Source organism: Drosophila novamexicana, unplaced genomic scaffold (genome assembly GCF_003285875.2).
Source record: "Drosophila novamexicana strain 15010-1031.04,08,12 unplaced genomic scaffold, DnovRS2.1 tig00002161-arrow-arrow-pilon, whole genome shotgun sequence".
Classification (NCBI taxonomy): domain Eukaryota; kingdom Metazoa; phylum Arthropoda; class Insecta; order Diptera; family Drosophilidae; genus Drosophila; species Drosophila novamexicana.
Window position 1 is genome coordinate 89621 of NW_020824952.1, and position 14416 is coordinate 104036.

A 14416-nucleotide genomic window follows, 5' to 3' on the forward strand; every position below is an offset into this window, starting at 1 on the left:
TGCAGGCCTTTGGCAAATGTTGTCGTCAAAGCGACCGCAGTCGAAGATCTTAAAGAATTTTGTAAGATGTGCAGCCATAGCAAAGCCAAAAGCAGCTACAAAGCACTTCAAGGCAAAACTGCAACTTGCGGCCATACGCACACGCACAGACACACACACGCACGCACACACACACACACACACACCCTGGCATCACCTAGAGCGACCCAGTTGGGCCTGGCTGGCAAGTTTTGAGCCAAGAAATCCAAAACCACACTAAAGACGCCAAAAGATGCAAAGGCGCAACCGAAAAACGAACCCAAAAACCAAAAAGGAATATATATATATATACATACATATATATATATATGTATAACCCCTCACCACCGCCTCCCCTCAATCCAAGCCCCTGCTGCTGCTTTCATTTACTCCAATCTGGTATTTGAAATAGTCCTCCCGTATGCATTTCCCTTGGCCATCTTTGTTTTTTCTTTAGCCACTCTGCGGCTGTTTGCTTTCATCGTCTATTACGACACCACACACACACACTAGCACACACACACACAGGCACAGACATACACTTTTGGGGCTTTTGCCCTGAAGTCTAAAGACATTTTTAAGGCCATTCGTGTGGTCGATGCGGCGCTGAGATTTCCGTGCAAATTGCAAGGCTTGAATTTCATTTCAATTTTCCAAACTGTTGCCTCAAATTGCGCCATTCGCATATAGCCTCCGTTCCCCTTCCCCTTCCCCTTTCCCATCCCCACTCGACCGCCTTAAAATAAACCATACAAGGATCATGAGCCCAGCCCCAAGAGTACAAGTGGTCAGCAACCCTAATCACACATTCAACCCATCCCTCCTCCTCCACCCTAGCACATATAATCCGTGCACGAATTCTCTTGAATACATTCACTTGCGATTTGTGCTGCAAAATCAAATTGAATTTCTTCTCATTTAAACATTTTTCTGTTTCAATTTTGTATTTATTTTTAATTTAAGTATTGAAAAAAGTGAGCAGGGTTAATTTATCTTCTTTAAAGGAATATATTGTGCTACCTAGAAGAATATTATATGTTTATGTAATTCGTACGTATTATAGATGTGCGCGTGTGCGTGGGCGTCTGTGTGTTAGTGTATGCATGCAAGTTTATATGCATTTATGAATATATGCATGCATGCATGTCTGTTTTCTAATACCAAATGCAGACCAAGCTTATTTGGCGCTGTGCTGTAAATTTGAATAAGATGAATTTTAACCAAGCGCTCCACTCCTCGATTCTCAAGAATTCAAGTACGCTTCTGTTTCCCATGCTTAGCTAGTAGTGTAGTGTTTTTTAATTTTTATTTTTGAACAAAAATATTTGAAAATTAGTTCGAGGCCGATCGAATGGTTAACCAAAAAGTGTCATACAAACGTTTTCCCGATTTTTCCACGCTTGCGGGTGGAATTTCCCGAAACCCCGTCCTTACGTGCACCTTCATCACAAAAGGTAACTGCAGTGATAATTGAGTTGATCACCAATCACTCAGATAATATACCTGATAAAATATATAAAAATCTAGCCAAGGCAACCTGCCTGAGCTTTAAAGTAATGATAAATGCTTGGGGCAGAACTATTTGGGCTTAATATGAAAGTAGCAGGAGGTATTATCTCACACACATTACACGGATGTTGTAGTTGTATTATTCAGAAATAACAGAACCCAGACTTCATTTATACATGCTTTATATGTTGGACGCTTAAAAAGAGAATGCTGTGACTAAATATTTGAAATAGTTTGCTCAAACCCAATTTGATCGGAAGTACGTAGCCTGGGCATCTACTGTCATCCAGATTCTCATGTAGAAACTACACACGACAAATCTTCAGTTCGACTCTGAGCTCAGCAGAAAGAGCAACAAAACAAAGAAATTCTATATTTTCGAAAAAAAAAAAAAACATTTTTAATAAAAAAATTTAAAAGTCCAAAATGTAGTTCAAGTTGATTTAAGTTCTTTTTTTTTTTTTTTGTTTTTAGCTTGTTTTGGTTTGTCGTGTAAGTTTTCTGCCCTCTTACAAAATTCCTCCTCTCTCAATGCATTCTCCCTCAGTCAAGCCGGCCCTAGGAATATCTAGGGCAGCCGAAGGGCAGTATGTTATAGAAGTTGTAAATACTGGACATGTCTCCAGGTAAGTTGGCAGCGCTGTTCAGGTTGGATGCGATTCAATATATCTAAGCCTTACCCTTTCCAAGCAGACACAGTTAATATTTGTTCCTACCAGTAAAAGCGTATTATGTCAAAAAAAAATGGTTCATGAAAACTCCTCAAATTCTGGTGTTCGATGTTTGATGTCCGACTGGATAGCGTGCGGTAAAATTACAAGTCGGTTTCATTGATAATAAAGAAAATATTTGTACCTCGATTACAAATAATATAATTATATAATATAATATAATATAATATAATATATCCCGACTAACGTGTTCTCCCTACCGCGGCTACGTTTCCAGAGAGTTTCTGCCCCGCAGCACGGGAAATCATGCGAATTTTTGCAAGCTTTGCGTACTCTCAAAGCCAAATCAGAATCGCAATCAATATAATAAATCGTATTAAGTGAATTTGTTTTTCGCATTGCGATTCGTTGCTTAATTTAATTCTATTCGCCCGGCCCCACACCCCACACCCCTCTGCCCGCGGAGCCAGCTGTCAGCTGCAGGATTGCCCCCGCGTTTGCGGCTTCGTCAGGTAAATTGCTTCACTCATTTGCATGCGAGCCAAGAAGGACGGGCCACACCCTGCAAACGCATGCGTTCCGCCCATTCTGCAGCCAAGCAACCAGCCTCCCCCTGCCAAGCCCCAAATCAACTTAACCACAATATACATTCCCGTGCAGCGGCAACAACTCAATATAAAACTGATTATCGCAAATTTGGAAATTAAAAATTTTCCACTCGCGAATTTTTTCGTGTCCTTTTTTCCCTTCAGCGTGGTCTAACAAGGCGGGTGACTGGGCGGTAACTGTTTGGTGGTTGGGTATGAAGGAGGGGGGGAGCAGGCGGGAAAGGTGGCGAGGGGGAGGAGGGGGCTGATTTCACGCATATGTGACCAGATTTGATTTGCATGCGCAAATCGCATAATTCGCCCGCACGCCGCTTGGCTGATCCTCATCAACGGAGCAGGTCCAGGCAGTTGCCCCCCAGCGCCACGCCCCTCTACGCTGCTCCTGGCTAAGCACTGTCGAGCGCGCATTGTCCTTATTAAATTTTGCCAATTTTTACTTGCTTTTTTTATCATGTTTTTTTTAAGCGAATTAAGAAGGAGCGCAAAAAAACGCGGTTAACGATTGCGAGTGGCTTTTTGTAAAAGAAAATATGTGTGTGCGTGTGTGTGTGTGTATGTGTGTGTGTGTGTCTGTCAAAATAAACAAGTTTATGTCACTGCAGAAATTTCATTTAATTTGCTCAGCGCTGACGCGCAGCCCGCCAGGCAGCAGAAGGACCAAAGCTCAATTATGATTGACAGCTAGCCGAATAGCAAATACTCTAGCTAAAGCGAAGATATTGTGCATGTGCCATAAAGTTATGCTTTTTATTTCGATTGCAAGCTGATCTGGCTTAAATTTAATGTATTATTTGCCATGAACCGGAACCAAAATCGATTTGATTGAATACAAAGCAGCCGAACCGAAGCATATTTTGCTTAAGCCGGTTGCAATACGCCAAATACAATATCAAAATAAATATCTAAATAATTTCATATGAATTTTGATAAAGTTCACAAAGCAAATCGTGAACCGAACCAGTAAAAACGTTTGTAGGGCTTGCAGTCAGGGTTCACAGTGCTGCAGGTTCCGAACTGGTTCCGCTTGAAACATGCACACATAGAAAAACAAATTAAATAATATATATTTCCATTCCGAGTTTTATCAAATAAATAATAAATAAATAAAAAATAATAATAATTATAAAAAATGGCAAAGAAACGCCCAGGTTTTGTTGATGGAAAGCAAACTGCTGTTTAAGAATTAGCATACCCCGCTGCGAAAGGGTATATATGGTCGAAAAGACAGGGAAGCAGAAATGATTCGCTGGCAGACAAAAGGTGCGCAGCGGAAGTTGCCCAACGCCCAACGGAAGCGGAACAACATGCACAGCAACAACAATGAGATGTGAAGCTGCGGCTACTGAACCTGAAAAGTGGTTAAATTACAAATTATCCACGGCAGCTGCCACAGGAGGCGGGCAACAGCAACAACAAAACAAAATCTGGGCCATATTGTGAAGTCAGCTTGGAGCCAGTTGAAGCCGCACAGGATAAAAAAAAAGCAAAATATATGAAAATATGAAGAATTATGCGGCACGTGGGACGCAGCACAGCATGAGTGAGAGAGTGAGAGGCAGGTGGGTGGCAGCGGGGGGCAGGCGAAGGAGGGGGGCGGCTGCTGCTGCTTGGGCCATAAATCAAGCATAGACAGACGCAGGCTGCTCCATAATTCAAGCTCTGCTGCCTATCCCAGCCCCATGCCTCAAGCAGCCCCCCATCACCCATCCCCCAACCCTCGCCCGCCTGCACCCTTATCACCCAAAAAGCTGCCCCGCTGTCCCGCTGCCCTGCTACCCGCCTGCCAGCGCACAGGTGCTGCCTTTCAATTTACACATGTGAATTAAGGTTTTAAAATTGTTGCGACAAAAGTAGGCAAAAAAAAAAAATGAAGCAGAAAAGTGCGTGCGCGTTGACGTTGGGTCCGCGTCCAGGCTCAGGTCCGAGACGGGGCCAAATAATTCATTGTCATGCCCATGTGGCCACCAAGTGGTGCCCAAGTGTGGCACGGGGCGTAGGGGGGGCGTGGGGGGATTGGCTCTGGAAAAGATTAACCTGCCACAAGGAAGCAGCTACGGACCGCACGCCGAGCCCTGCTCATGCCTCTAATACACACCCTGCCCCGCCCACCTTGTGGAGCACAGCCCTCCCAGTGACACGTTTGTCGGGCCACATGCTCATTCGCCGCTTTGGTCCTTGTAATCGATTTTTGATTGAATATTGCGCTCGGGCTGCACCCTTCCGCCGTAAGCCCTAACCGTAACCGTTGCCCTTCACACTCAGCACCCGAATCCGTAGCCAGTCCCTCACCCTACCATACCCCTAACCTACCTAACATCCCCCGCTCCACTCGTACCCACAGCATGTTGTCACACACATGTCGCTCGTTATAAATTTTCCGCCTTTTCAAATATCAATAACTGTAAATATTATGAACACGTTCGCTTATGGGCTTAGCCAGGGCTACATTTTTTTCATTCTTTATTTTATGCCCCCCCCCCCCCCCCCCCTCTTCCACAGGCTACGCCACTGCCTTGGCCTTGGCCATCCCCGGAGCGTTTGTTTTTGCTATGTGTTTGCCCCTTTGACATGCAACAATCGTGTGGCAAGACACCGTGGGCATCAGCTGTGCAAAAAACGTGCAAATTCTACAGTTCCTCATTCGAGTTAGATACTCGCAGCGTTGCCAGATCGTTTAGGTTTCAATGTATATATCAAACATATGTTACAAACATATCTAATACGATTTTCTCACAATTTAATTATTTTCTTAATGACTGTCCATGTCACTCGTGTCGTAACAACTTTTTGCTAGATTTGAGCCGGCGACCTCTCACTTGTTGGTCCGACGTGAAAGCCACACAAGCTTGTGACGTCACATTTGCAAAGCACATTTGACTGCGTTGCTGTTCATGTCTTTCACACAGACCTTGGCCAATTGCTGGTCGAATTTTCCATAAACCCATCTTATTTCAGGTCTTACGGCTTGTGCTATGCAGCAGTCAAACAATCAGTCGGTCAGTCAATTAGTCCGTTTTTTAATCATTCAGTCAGTCAGTCAATAACTGAGTCAGTCATTCAGCCAGTCAATCAATCAGTCAAAACCTAACCTATTTTTCTTCCATAATCTACTTTCTAATAATATAATTCCCCAAAATACTTGAGTTCCCAGCAAAAGTTTCCATAACAATTCGCATTCAAAGTCAGCTCTAGAGTTATTTTGTTCCAGAATTCCCATTGTTCGACCTTTTGTCGCGCACCTTAAAGAACTAAATGGCCCAGTGTCCGTGTGTGAGTGTGTGCGGGTTCAGTTTACTTTTATCGTATGTGGCACAGTTGACTTTAAGTCCCCTTCCTCCGGGCATGCCTGGCCTCGTACCCCCGCTAGAAGCGTGGCCGCATAAATCCAAATATGATCACTTCATAATTTGACATTGATAGATGAGTTGAACCGAAATCGAACCAAAAGGGGTAGACGACAACAACAACAACAACAACCAGAACAACAGGCACTCAATCATGCACACACACACACACACACACATGGCAGCTGGGGTGTATTATTGATTCAGTGAAGAGTGAAGGGGTTTGTGGCAGGCCGTGGGAGGGGGCACGATTTGAGCCGTGCGCCTTGGCTGTGGTACAAATTTTGGGTTTGAGAGTCGGTATTCGGGTTCCGTTTCAGGAACTGTTAATACCCTGTAATGCACAATTGGCTGGGATAGGGTATGTTCAGGCTGTATGTAGCAGAAGTCATTTTTATTCCTTAAAATATGAATACTATCATATAGATATTGGAAATCTTAATTCCATACATCTTTATCCATACATCTATATAGATATCCAAAGACTTGACTACAAATAATGTCTATATAGATGTTCAGCCGCATCCGGCTTGATCCCAATTCTTGTTTACAGACTTTATTTCATAAAATATTAATATTGTCTCTATATACACATGGTCTACACAACATACTAGATCCATAATATAAAAAATATTATGCATGCAGACCGCTTCCTGTTCGATCGATTTATCAATGTTCCATACAACCTAATCGTATTCCATATATATATATATATATAGATTCCTAAACCAGCAACGTCTATTTATATGACCTCTTCCTTTCCAGAAGCTGTGCGAGCAAAGCTCAGCAAATTCTGCACGTGCTGTCAGTCAGTCAGACAGTCAGTCAGTCAATCAGTTAGTCCATCAGTCAGTCAGACAGTCAGTCAGTCAGTCAGTCAGTCAATCAGTCAGTCAGACAGTTAGTCAGTCAACCAGTTAGCCAATCAGTTAGCCAATCAGTTAGCCAATCAGTCAATCAGTCAGACAGTCGGTCAATCAATCAGTTAGCCAAACAAATTTGACATATACTTTTTTTCTGGGCTGTTTTTCGATTATTCGTTTGGTTTTAATTCGTGGTAATAATTGGGCATATTTTACAGGGTGTCTGTTAGTCGATCAGTGAATATATATTTTCGTTGTTTTCTTGTTTTTTGCCTGGCCTGGGCATTTTTTTTTTATTTTTGTAGTCGTCCGCATAACGGCGCTTTTGATGGTTGTTTGATTTCTTGTTTTCCAACGATTGATATTTTATCGTCTTGGTTTCTTTCTACTGTGTGTGTGTGTGTGGGAGTGTGTGTGGTGTTGTGCTTTCGTCAGCGTTACATGTGGTTGCTTAATAGATTTTTTATGATCTGTTTGCATTTATATTCCTCTTCTTTTTTTTGCGGCTGTCTCTTGACTGCGACTGTAACCCTTTACAATTGCCAGGGGCAGGGGGCTGGGGCTGCCCTAAGGTCGGGTAGTTTTCAGCTGTGTGTGTGTGTGTGTGTGTTATTTCTTTTATTTATTTTCATTTTTTTGCTTCGGGTCATAGACTTGTTTGTCAGTGTCGCCTGTTGTTGTTGCCCTTTATTGATACACTTTCTTCATGTGCATGTAAACATGCAAATAACATTAATAACCCACAGACACACACGCACACACACAAACACACACGCACACGACAGGTGCTGGTATCAATAATAAAAGCACGCCATCATCATCATTATCATCTGCAACTTCATCATGCGGCTCAAATTAAGTGTAACTGCAGGTCGCAACGTGCATCAAGGCTCAATAAGCGCACAGCCCCCACATGAACCCAAACCCCACCTGCCCTGGCACACACACACACACACACGGGGGCAAGCTCCAGCATGGCCTCACCCAGACCTGTACCCAAAGGGTTAATAGCAGCCACGACACGACACGACACGGCAACAACAAAGCAGGCAAGGCAGGCAAACAATGCAGTCCAGAGTCCTGGTCTTCAGTTTGTTCTGTAGGTCAGGGGCTATGAGCAGGTGTGCTGGGGTGGACGGGGGTACGTACACCAGTAGCCCTTGAGCGCCATAAATTAACCCTTTTGTTAATTGATACAAATACAATTAATGTGCATGTGTGTGCAGTGTGTGTGCGTGTGTGTGTGTGCGGCTACTTAACGGTAACTAAGCAAACACAACAACAACAAAAACTTTGGAGGCAGGCAGCGTGACGGTGCCGCAGCGACGACCATTTGATTGCAATCCTAATTATTGCTTAAAACAATTAACATTTCAATGTGTAATACAACACAATGACCACACACACACGCACACGCACGCACACACGCACACACATGTATGTGCTGCATAGGAAAAGGAACACACGGCGGCCACAGGATATGCATAAATGCAACAATACGTTAGCCCCTGGGCCTCTATGTGTGTGCGTGTGTGTGTGTGTGTGCAGCTGCTGGTCGCGTGCACAGGTGTGTGTGTGCGTGTGCCTGTGTGTGTCCAGTTGCGGGCTAGCTGGCGGGCTAAAAAGTCATTGCGGCCCATCTTCAAAATGCCGCACAGGTGCCAAAAAACCACGAAAACTGGCAACACTTTTGTTTGTATTAGCTGCGAGCCCATAAAGTAATGGTATATATTCTGGATCAGTAGCTACAGTCGACTTGATATAGCCAAGTGCGTTTGTCCGTCCGTCCGTCCTTCTCTCCAGCTGTTTCTATGCGAACTAGTCTCTCAGCTTTAAAGCTAACCGTCTCGAAAACCTGCTTGAGTCCGTCTTTCTGTTGCAGGCAGCATGAATATAGACCGGATCGGGTCACTATATCATATAGCTATCGATAAGGCGAGAAGTAAGTCTTTAACATATAAAGGAACCTTCCTTACATACATGTATAACCTTATCAGCATCGGCACACTATATCATATAGCTGCCCTAGGATCGACCAATCGAAAAAGAAAGACCTTTGTGTCTAACAAGATATTTTGATCAAGGCCCATTTACTATTCAAGCTATGCTGCTTTTAACATATAGCTCCATAGGAGTTGAGTTTCTGTATAGCAATAATATCAATAATTGAACAATATTTCGTTTGTGCGAACCACTGTGCAACGCTTTCAACGGAAATGTAACGCAAGCTTGGCAACGCTCTGTCCGCTGTCCACTTCGAGTACCTTGTCGATGCTCGTGTGTGTGTGTGTGTGTGTGTGTGTGTTGTGCTGGGCACTTCGCTGCCGGAAGTCGTAATTACCATGTAGTATGTGGCCGCGCTGCCCGCGCCGAGCCCCTGCGCGCCCTGTTGTTCCGCTGTCCAGTTGTCCAGTTGCCCCTTGGCCAGGCCTAAACCCGAAAACCGAAAACTGAAACTGAAACCTAAACGTGTATTTCATGCAACAACAACGCAATTAATGTACTTGCCAAACACACACACACACAGGCATGTGTTTACATTTGCATTTAGGCCCTTTGTCTGTGTTTTAGTGGGCGGGGGGCCATTGTGGCCAGCACTTTGTTTTAATGGGCTAGCTGGCCGCGCTATTATTAAATGTGCTGCATCTTATTATTAACAGAGAGGCCAAACAAAGAGCCCAGCTACAATCCTTTGTCCCTAGCTTGGAGCCCTTTCTCGCATTAATTACGAAGCGCGCGCGCGCTTCGCTCGCCCAAGCCCACACACACACACACACACACACACATACAGAGAGCCGCCCACACACTCGCTGTGTCCATTAATCTATTAATGCAGCAACAGCCACTTGGAAGACTGAAGAGCTTCGACTTTGGCTAGCTGAACGCATTTCCGTTTCCGCTTCAATGGCAATGCCAGCCACCCAAAAACTGCTTGACTGTCAGCTAAAGCCAGTCACCCTCAACCCCAACCCCAACCCCAACCCCCCAATGCCAATCCCAATCCCAAAGCCCAGCCACGACCCTCAACATTGCCCACAAAATGCTTATGCCGTGTGCAGATTGGCAGAAGTTTGGAACGAATGGCGGTAATGACTTTTCATTCTCGCCTAGATAACGCCAAATGATTTTTTGGCTGGCGCCCGAAACCTGCAGCTGGCAGCGACCAGGGGCAGGAGCAGAAGCAGGAGCAGAGACTGAGTCGGAGACTGGAGCGGCTCATACAGTTTAGCAATCGGTTGGACTGGCTCGTCCCTGGTTTTGTTTCCATAATGAACGCAATAAACGCAACCGAAAAATTTCAAACTCTCACACGAGCCAAAAACTAGAAAATGGCGCGAGATTAAATGGGTCCAAGGCATAACTCCTAACCTAGCTCGGCTTGCTCCTAACCCTTAAGTTCTAAACCATGGGCACACACAAAAGAAAAAAAGAAAAGCAACAACAACAACAAACATAAACCCCGCATCTAACTCAGCTGAGCGCTTGGAATGCCCATGGAATAGTTCGGTTTGCTGAACGCGTTTCGCGTTCTGTGCGCTCAGCCGGAAAAAGGGGCACTGGGTGGCAAGTGGCAAGTGGCGAGTGGCGAGTGGCAAGTGGCGCTGGCTGCAGTTAGTCATAAGGCGCAGGAGGCACAGGCCATGGTCACAGACAGGCGTACGGACAGAGATGGGGGTAAACGTTTTGTAGTGCGTTTCTTGCCATTTCCGGGACTGGGAGGCATTCGGCTTGAGCCGGAGCCGTAGCCGGAGACGTAGACGGCGCCGCTGTCTGCTACATTCACTCGGCCTGTTGTTGTCTTCTATTTTGCATAGACAGTACTGGCTGGTGGAATGGTGGGATGGGGGAGGAGGGGGGGATGGCTGCTGCTGTTGGGGTTAGGGCCGTCGCCATCGTCGACTAATTAACTGCGATTATTACGGTCATTACGTGGGATTTCCTTTGCGTAAACATCTTGAATTTTGGCGCTCGCACTGACGACAGCGACAAATGTTGTTGCTGTTCTTGTTGTTGCTGCTGTTGTCTCTCGGCATTGGCAAAAAGGAGTTATGCCAGCTAATGGCTGTGGCTGCTGTCGCTCCGCCTGGCACCGCCCTGCGCATTTGCGCCAACATTAAAGCAAATTAACCGCACCCCGTTCAGCTGCTGGTGCAGGCAGAGCCAGGGAGCTTCACAGCTCCAGAGCTCTGTTGCCCAGTTCGCTTCTAGTCTGGCTGTGGGGCCTGTCCGCCCAACCCTAGAGCTGTACAGCGCACCAGCCCCGAAAGTCATTTGTTGTGCAATGTGTTCATGTGGCTGGCAGTTTAAAAACCAAAGCAAAAATCAATACAGACCCAAAGGATAACTTGCCGGGGCACTATTATACGGCCGGCAGGGTTGGGGCTGGAGTTGGGTTTTCGACAGTGGCGACGGCGACGGCAACTTTCGCTGTCTGATTAGAGACACGCCAAGGCTAATGGTTATGATTGTGGTGGCCAAGATGACAGCGGCTTTGGCTTAAAGCAGTCGCTACACTCGCACCACTCGACCGCAAAGCCCACGAGCTGCTGCTCAAAATATATACATCCTTGAAGATGTCCTCTTGTGCGACGCGTCGCCCAGCCCAGCCCGAAGACATTAGCCCAGCCCGTTCTCGTGCCCTTTTCCGTCTCAGCCCCGGCTAAAAGGTAAAATGTCTGCATTCAACCTTTGCTTAAGATTACTCAATTAATGCACTTTAATTTTACGACTCGCCACTCAGAGCTGTGCGTGTATGTGTGTGTCTATGTGTGTATCTTAAAGCGAAGCTCTTTGTTTTAACTCAAGTCGAAGAGCCCCAGCTAAAGCAATTTGCGTGCATGCTGAACTACCAAATGAACTGGCTCCGTTTGATAAATTGATAAATTGACTGAAAAGCACTTGGTTAGTGCTGAAATGTTATTGAAGACTTTACAAGGGCGTCCAGCTCTCTTAAAGAACATTTATGTCTCAAGTTTCCAATACAGTTCGACTTACTTGTCTTGGCCTTGTGATTACGTGAGCTCCTACACAGGTGACATATAGCTTCCCGGTCGAGCAGGCATTGAATTAAGCTTTAATTGGAAGGCTTGTAAAAAATAAAGCTCGAACTGATTAGCCCTACCTGAAAAAAAGATCAGCCCAGTTATATCTCAGTCTATGTCCCTGCTCGGGCGCCTTGGAAAGCCTCATTTGAGCATTAATTAGAAAGTGAAAGCATCTCTATAATTTTTAAGATTTGAGCTGTTTATTCTTCTCTGCGGAATGGATCGGGCCAGATACAACTTAGTCATAACGCTATGCGTCCCTTCTTATGGCGCCAACTGAGTCCCTGCTCGGGCGCCAAGTATATAGATTAACTTGAAAGCCTACTCAAGTCCGTACGGCTTATGCCGACTAATCTAACCTGCATAGCAGTTCGATATGAGTCCTTAGATTAGGCCCCGCTTAACCTGAAATAGAGCCTGATCCATAAGTAGGACTATAGTCCCAACCTGCATAACAGTTCGATTTCAGTCTTTAGATTAGAAATAGAGACTCAACTGAAAACTGCGCTTTAATAAGAACATTTAAGCAGGTCTATAATGCTTAAGTTTGGAACTTAGTAGCGTAACCTGCTAAGTGAATCAGTTCAGATGTATTTTAATCTATAGAATTATCGTCCCTGCTCGGGCGCCACTTAAGTCCCTGCTCGGGCGCCATGTCAATGCTGGTCAAATTTGAATTCAACTTTAATTAGAAGGTTTAATCAGCTGCTTAATGCTTAAGGCTGATTAAGCTAGCAAGCAAAATGTATTAGTTAAGATATATCTCAGTCTATGGAATTTGCGTCCCTGCTCGGGCGCCACTTAAGACCCTGCTCGGGCGCCATTTAAATGCTGATAGGTCTTATAGCCTTAAATTGACTTACGCATTGCATGCAGCAATTTATGAGTTGACTCTGTTGGCGTATAAGGTTCGATTAACAAATTGCCAACTAGTGCCTTTGTGTTTGAGGCAACAAAATTGTCAACTCTAATGTGCAGGGCAAATGTGTTGACACATACGCAGAGAAAATGATGAATATAGAGAGGATATTTAGAGAGAGAGAGAGAGAGAGAGAGAGAGGGGGGGAACACAGAGTACGTGCCATTTGGGCATTGTGTGCGCTTTGTCCTTTGTACCGACGTCTCGCCTCTGGGCTCCGGCTAGTTTTCTAATCTGGTTTCGTTGTTGCATTTATTGTAACAACAACGAGCATCAAATTCAATTAGCCAATGTCTTGAGAGCTCCACGAACGCAAAGATGCTTGGAAATTTGTGAAAATGAAAACGGAAAATGCCAAATTGGAAATTTGAAAATTGAAATGTTGTTTGGCTTTAAGGTCTGACATCAGGTAGAGAGCTACTAAAGTGCCCGTCGCGACGTCAAAAAGTTGTGACTCGCCCACCCCCACACCCCGCATTCTTTAGCCCGCCCCCAACTGCGGCAACATAATTTGCGGCACCCAAACCCTCAGCTGCTCGACATGCAACTGATATGAATTTCCATATTGACAGCCGGCGACGGCTGCCCAGCCTGCCCAGCCTGCCCAGCCTGCCCAGGCTGTAGGCCAGCTGGAGGAAGTTTTCCCGTTTTGTTTGTTGTTGCTGTTCAATTTTGTGGCCGTTGTTTTATGGCCAGCTGCCACTCCGCTTCTTGGCTTCTTTTTTTTCGGCTCTTTGGCTTTTGAATATATATATATGCGTACTTCTTTTTTTTTTGTTTTTGTTTTGTTTTCGACAGCCCACACATTCCGCCTAGCGTTTTTTAATAAGCTGCTGCCCGATGCCCCCCGAGAAGTACAAAGCAAATATAATAACTTGCAAGTAGCGTCTGTCCGAGCAGCCCATATATTTGGCCAGTAAACCAAAAATGATGCAGAAAGTCAGCATAACCCCGCCACGCCATAGATTTAATGCCCTTCTAGACCTTGATAAGATTGGGCTAAGATATTTAGACGGCATAGTTTAAATAATGAATGTCGGGCTTGATCAAGATATTTTGTTACGAGACGTTCATTCTATATGATAGAGTGAAACGATCCGCTAGATCCGCTGGTTTTCGAGACGGTTAGCTTTAAAACTGAGAGACTAGTTCGCATAGAAACAGCTGGAGGGAAGGACGGAAGGATAGACGGACGGACGGATAGATCAATTCGCCTGTTGCAACTGATCTAGAGTCTATATATATGATGGTCTCGGAGTTGTCTCCTTCTGTTGCATGACAAAGCACATATACCCTACGGCAGGGTATGCAAATATAAAAAGGCCAAGAAACGAAATGAAAGCAACGGCTCGATTCTCGTTGATGGGTAGCCAAAATTTATATATTTTATACGTTTCGTTTTTTTTGGTATTTTTTGCTCAAGCCTGACAACGTCTGCG

The 14416-nt window shown here is 45.0% G+C and overlaps 1 long non-coding RNA gene across 1 annotated transcript; it reads left to right on the forward strand.

The window, feature by feature from the left end:
• The first annotated feature begins 1916 nt into the window (after nt 1-1916).
• LOC115769019 lies at nt 1917-2264 on the forward strand. The gene is made up of 3 exons (XR_004018672.1): nt 1917-2019; nt 2075-2153; nt 2221-2264. It is a non-coding gene; the product is annotated as an uncharacterized LOC115769019 (long non-coding RNA).
• The last annotated feature ends 12152 nt before the right edge of the window (nt 2265-14416 follow it).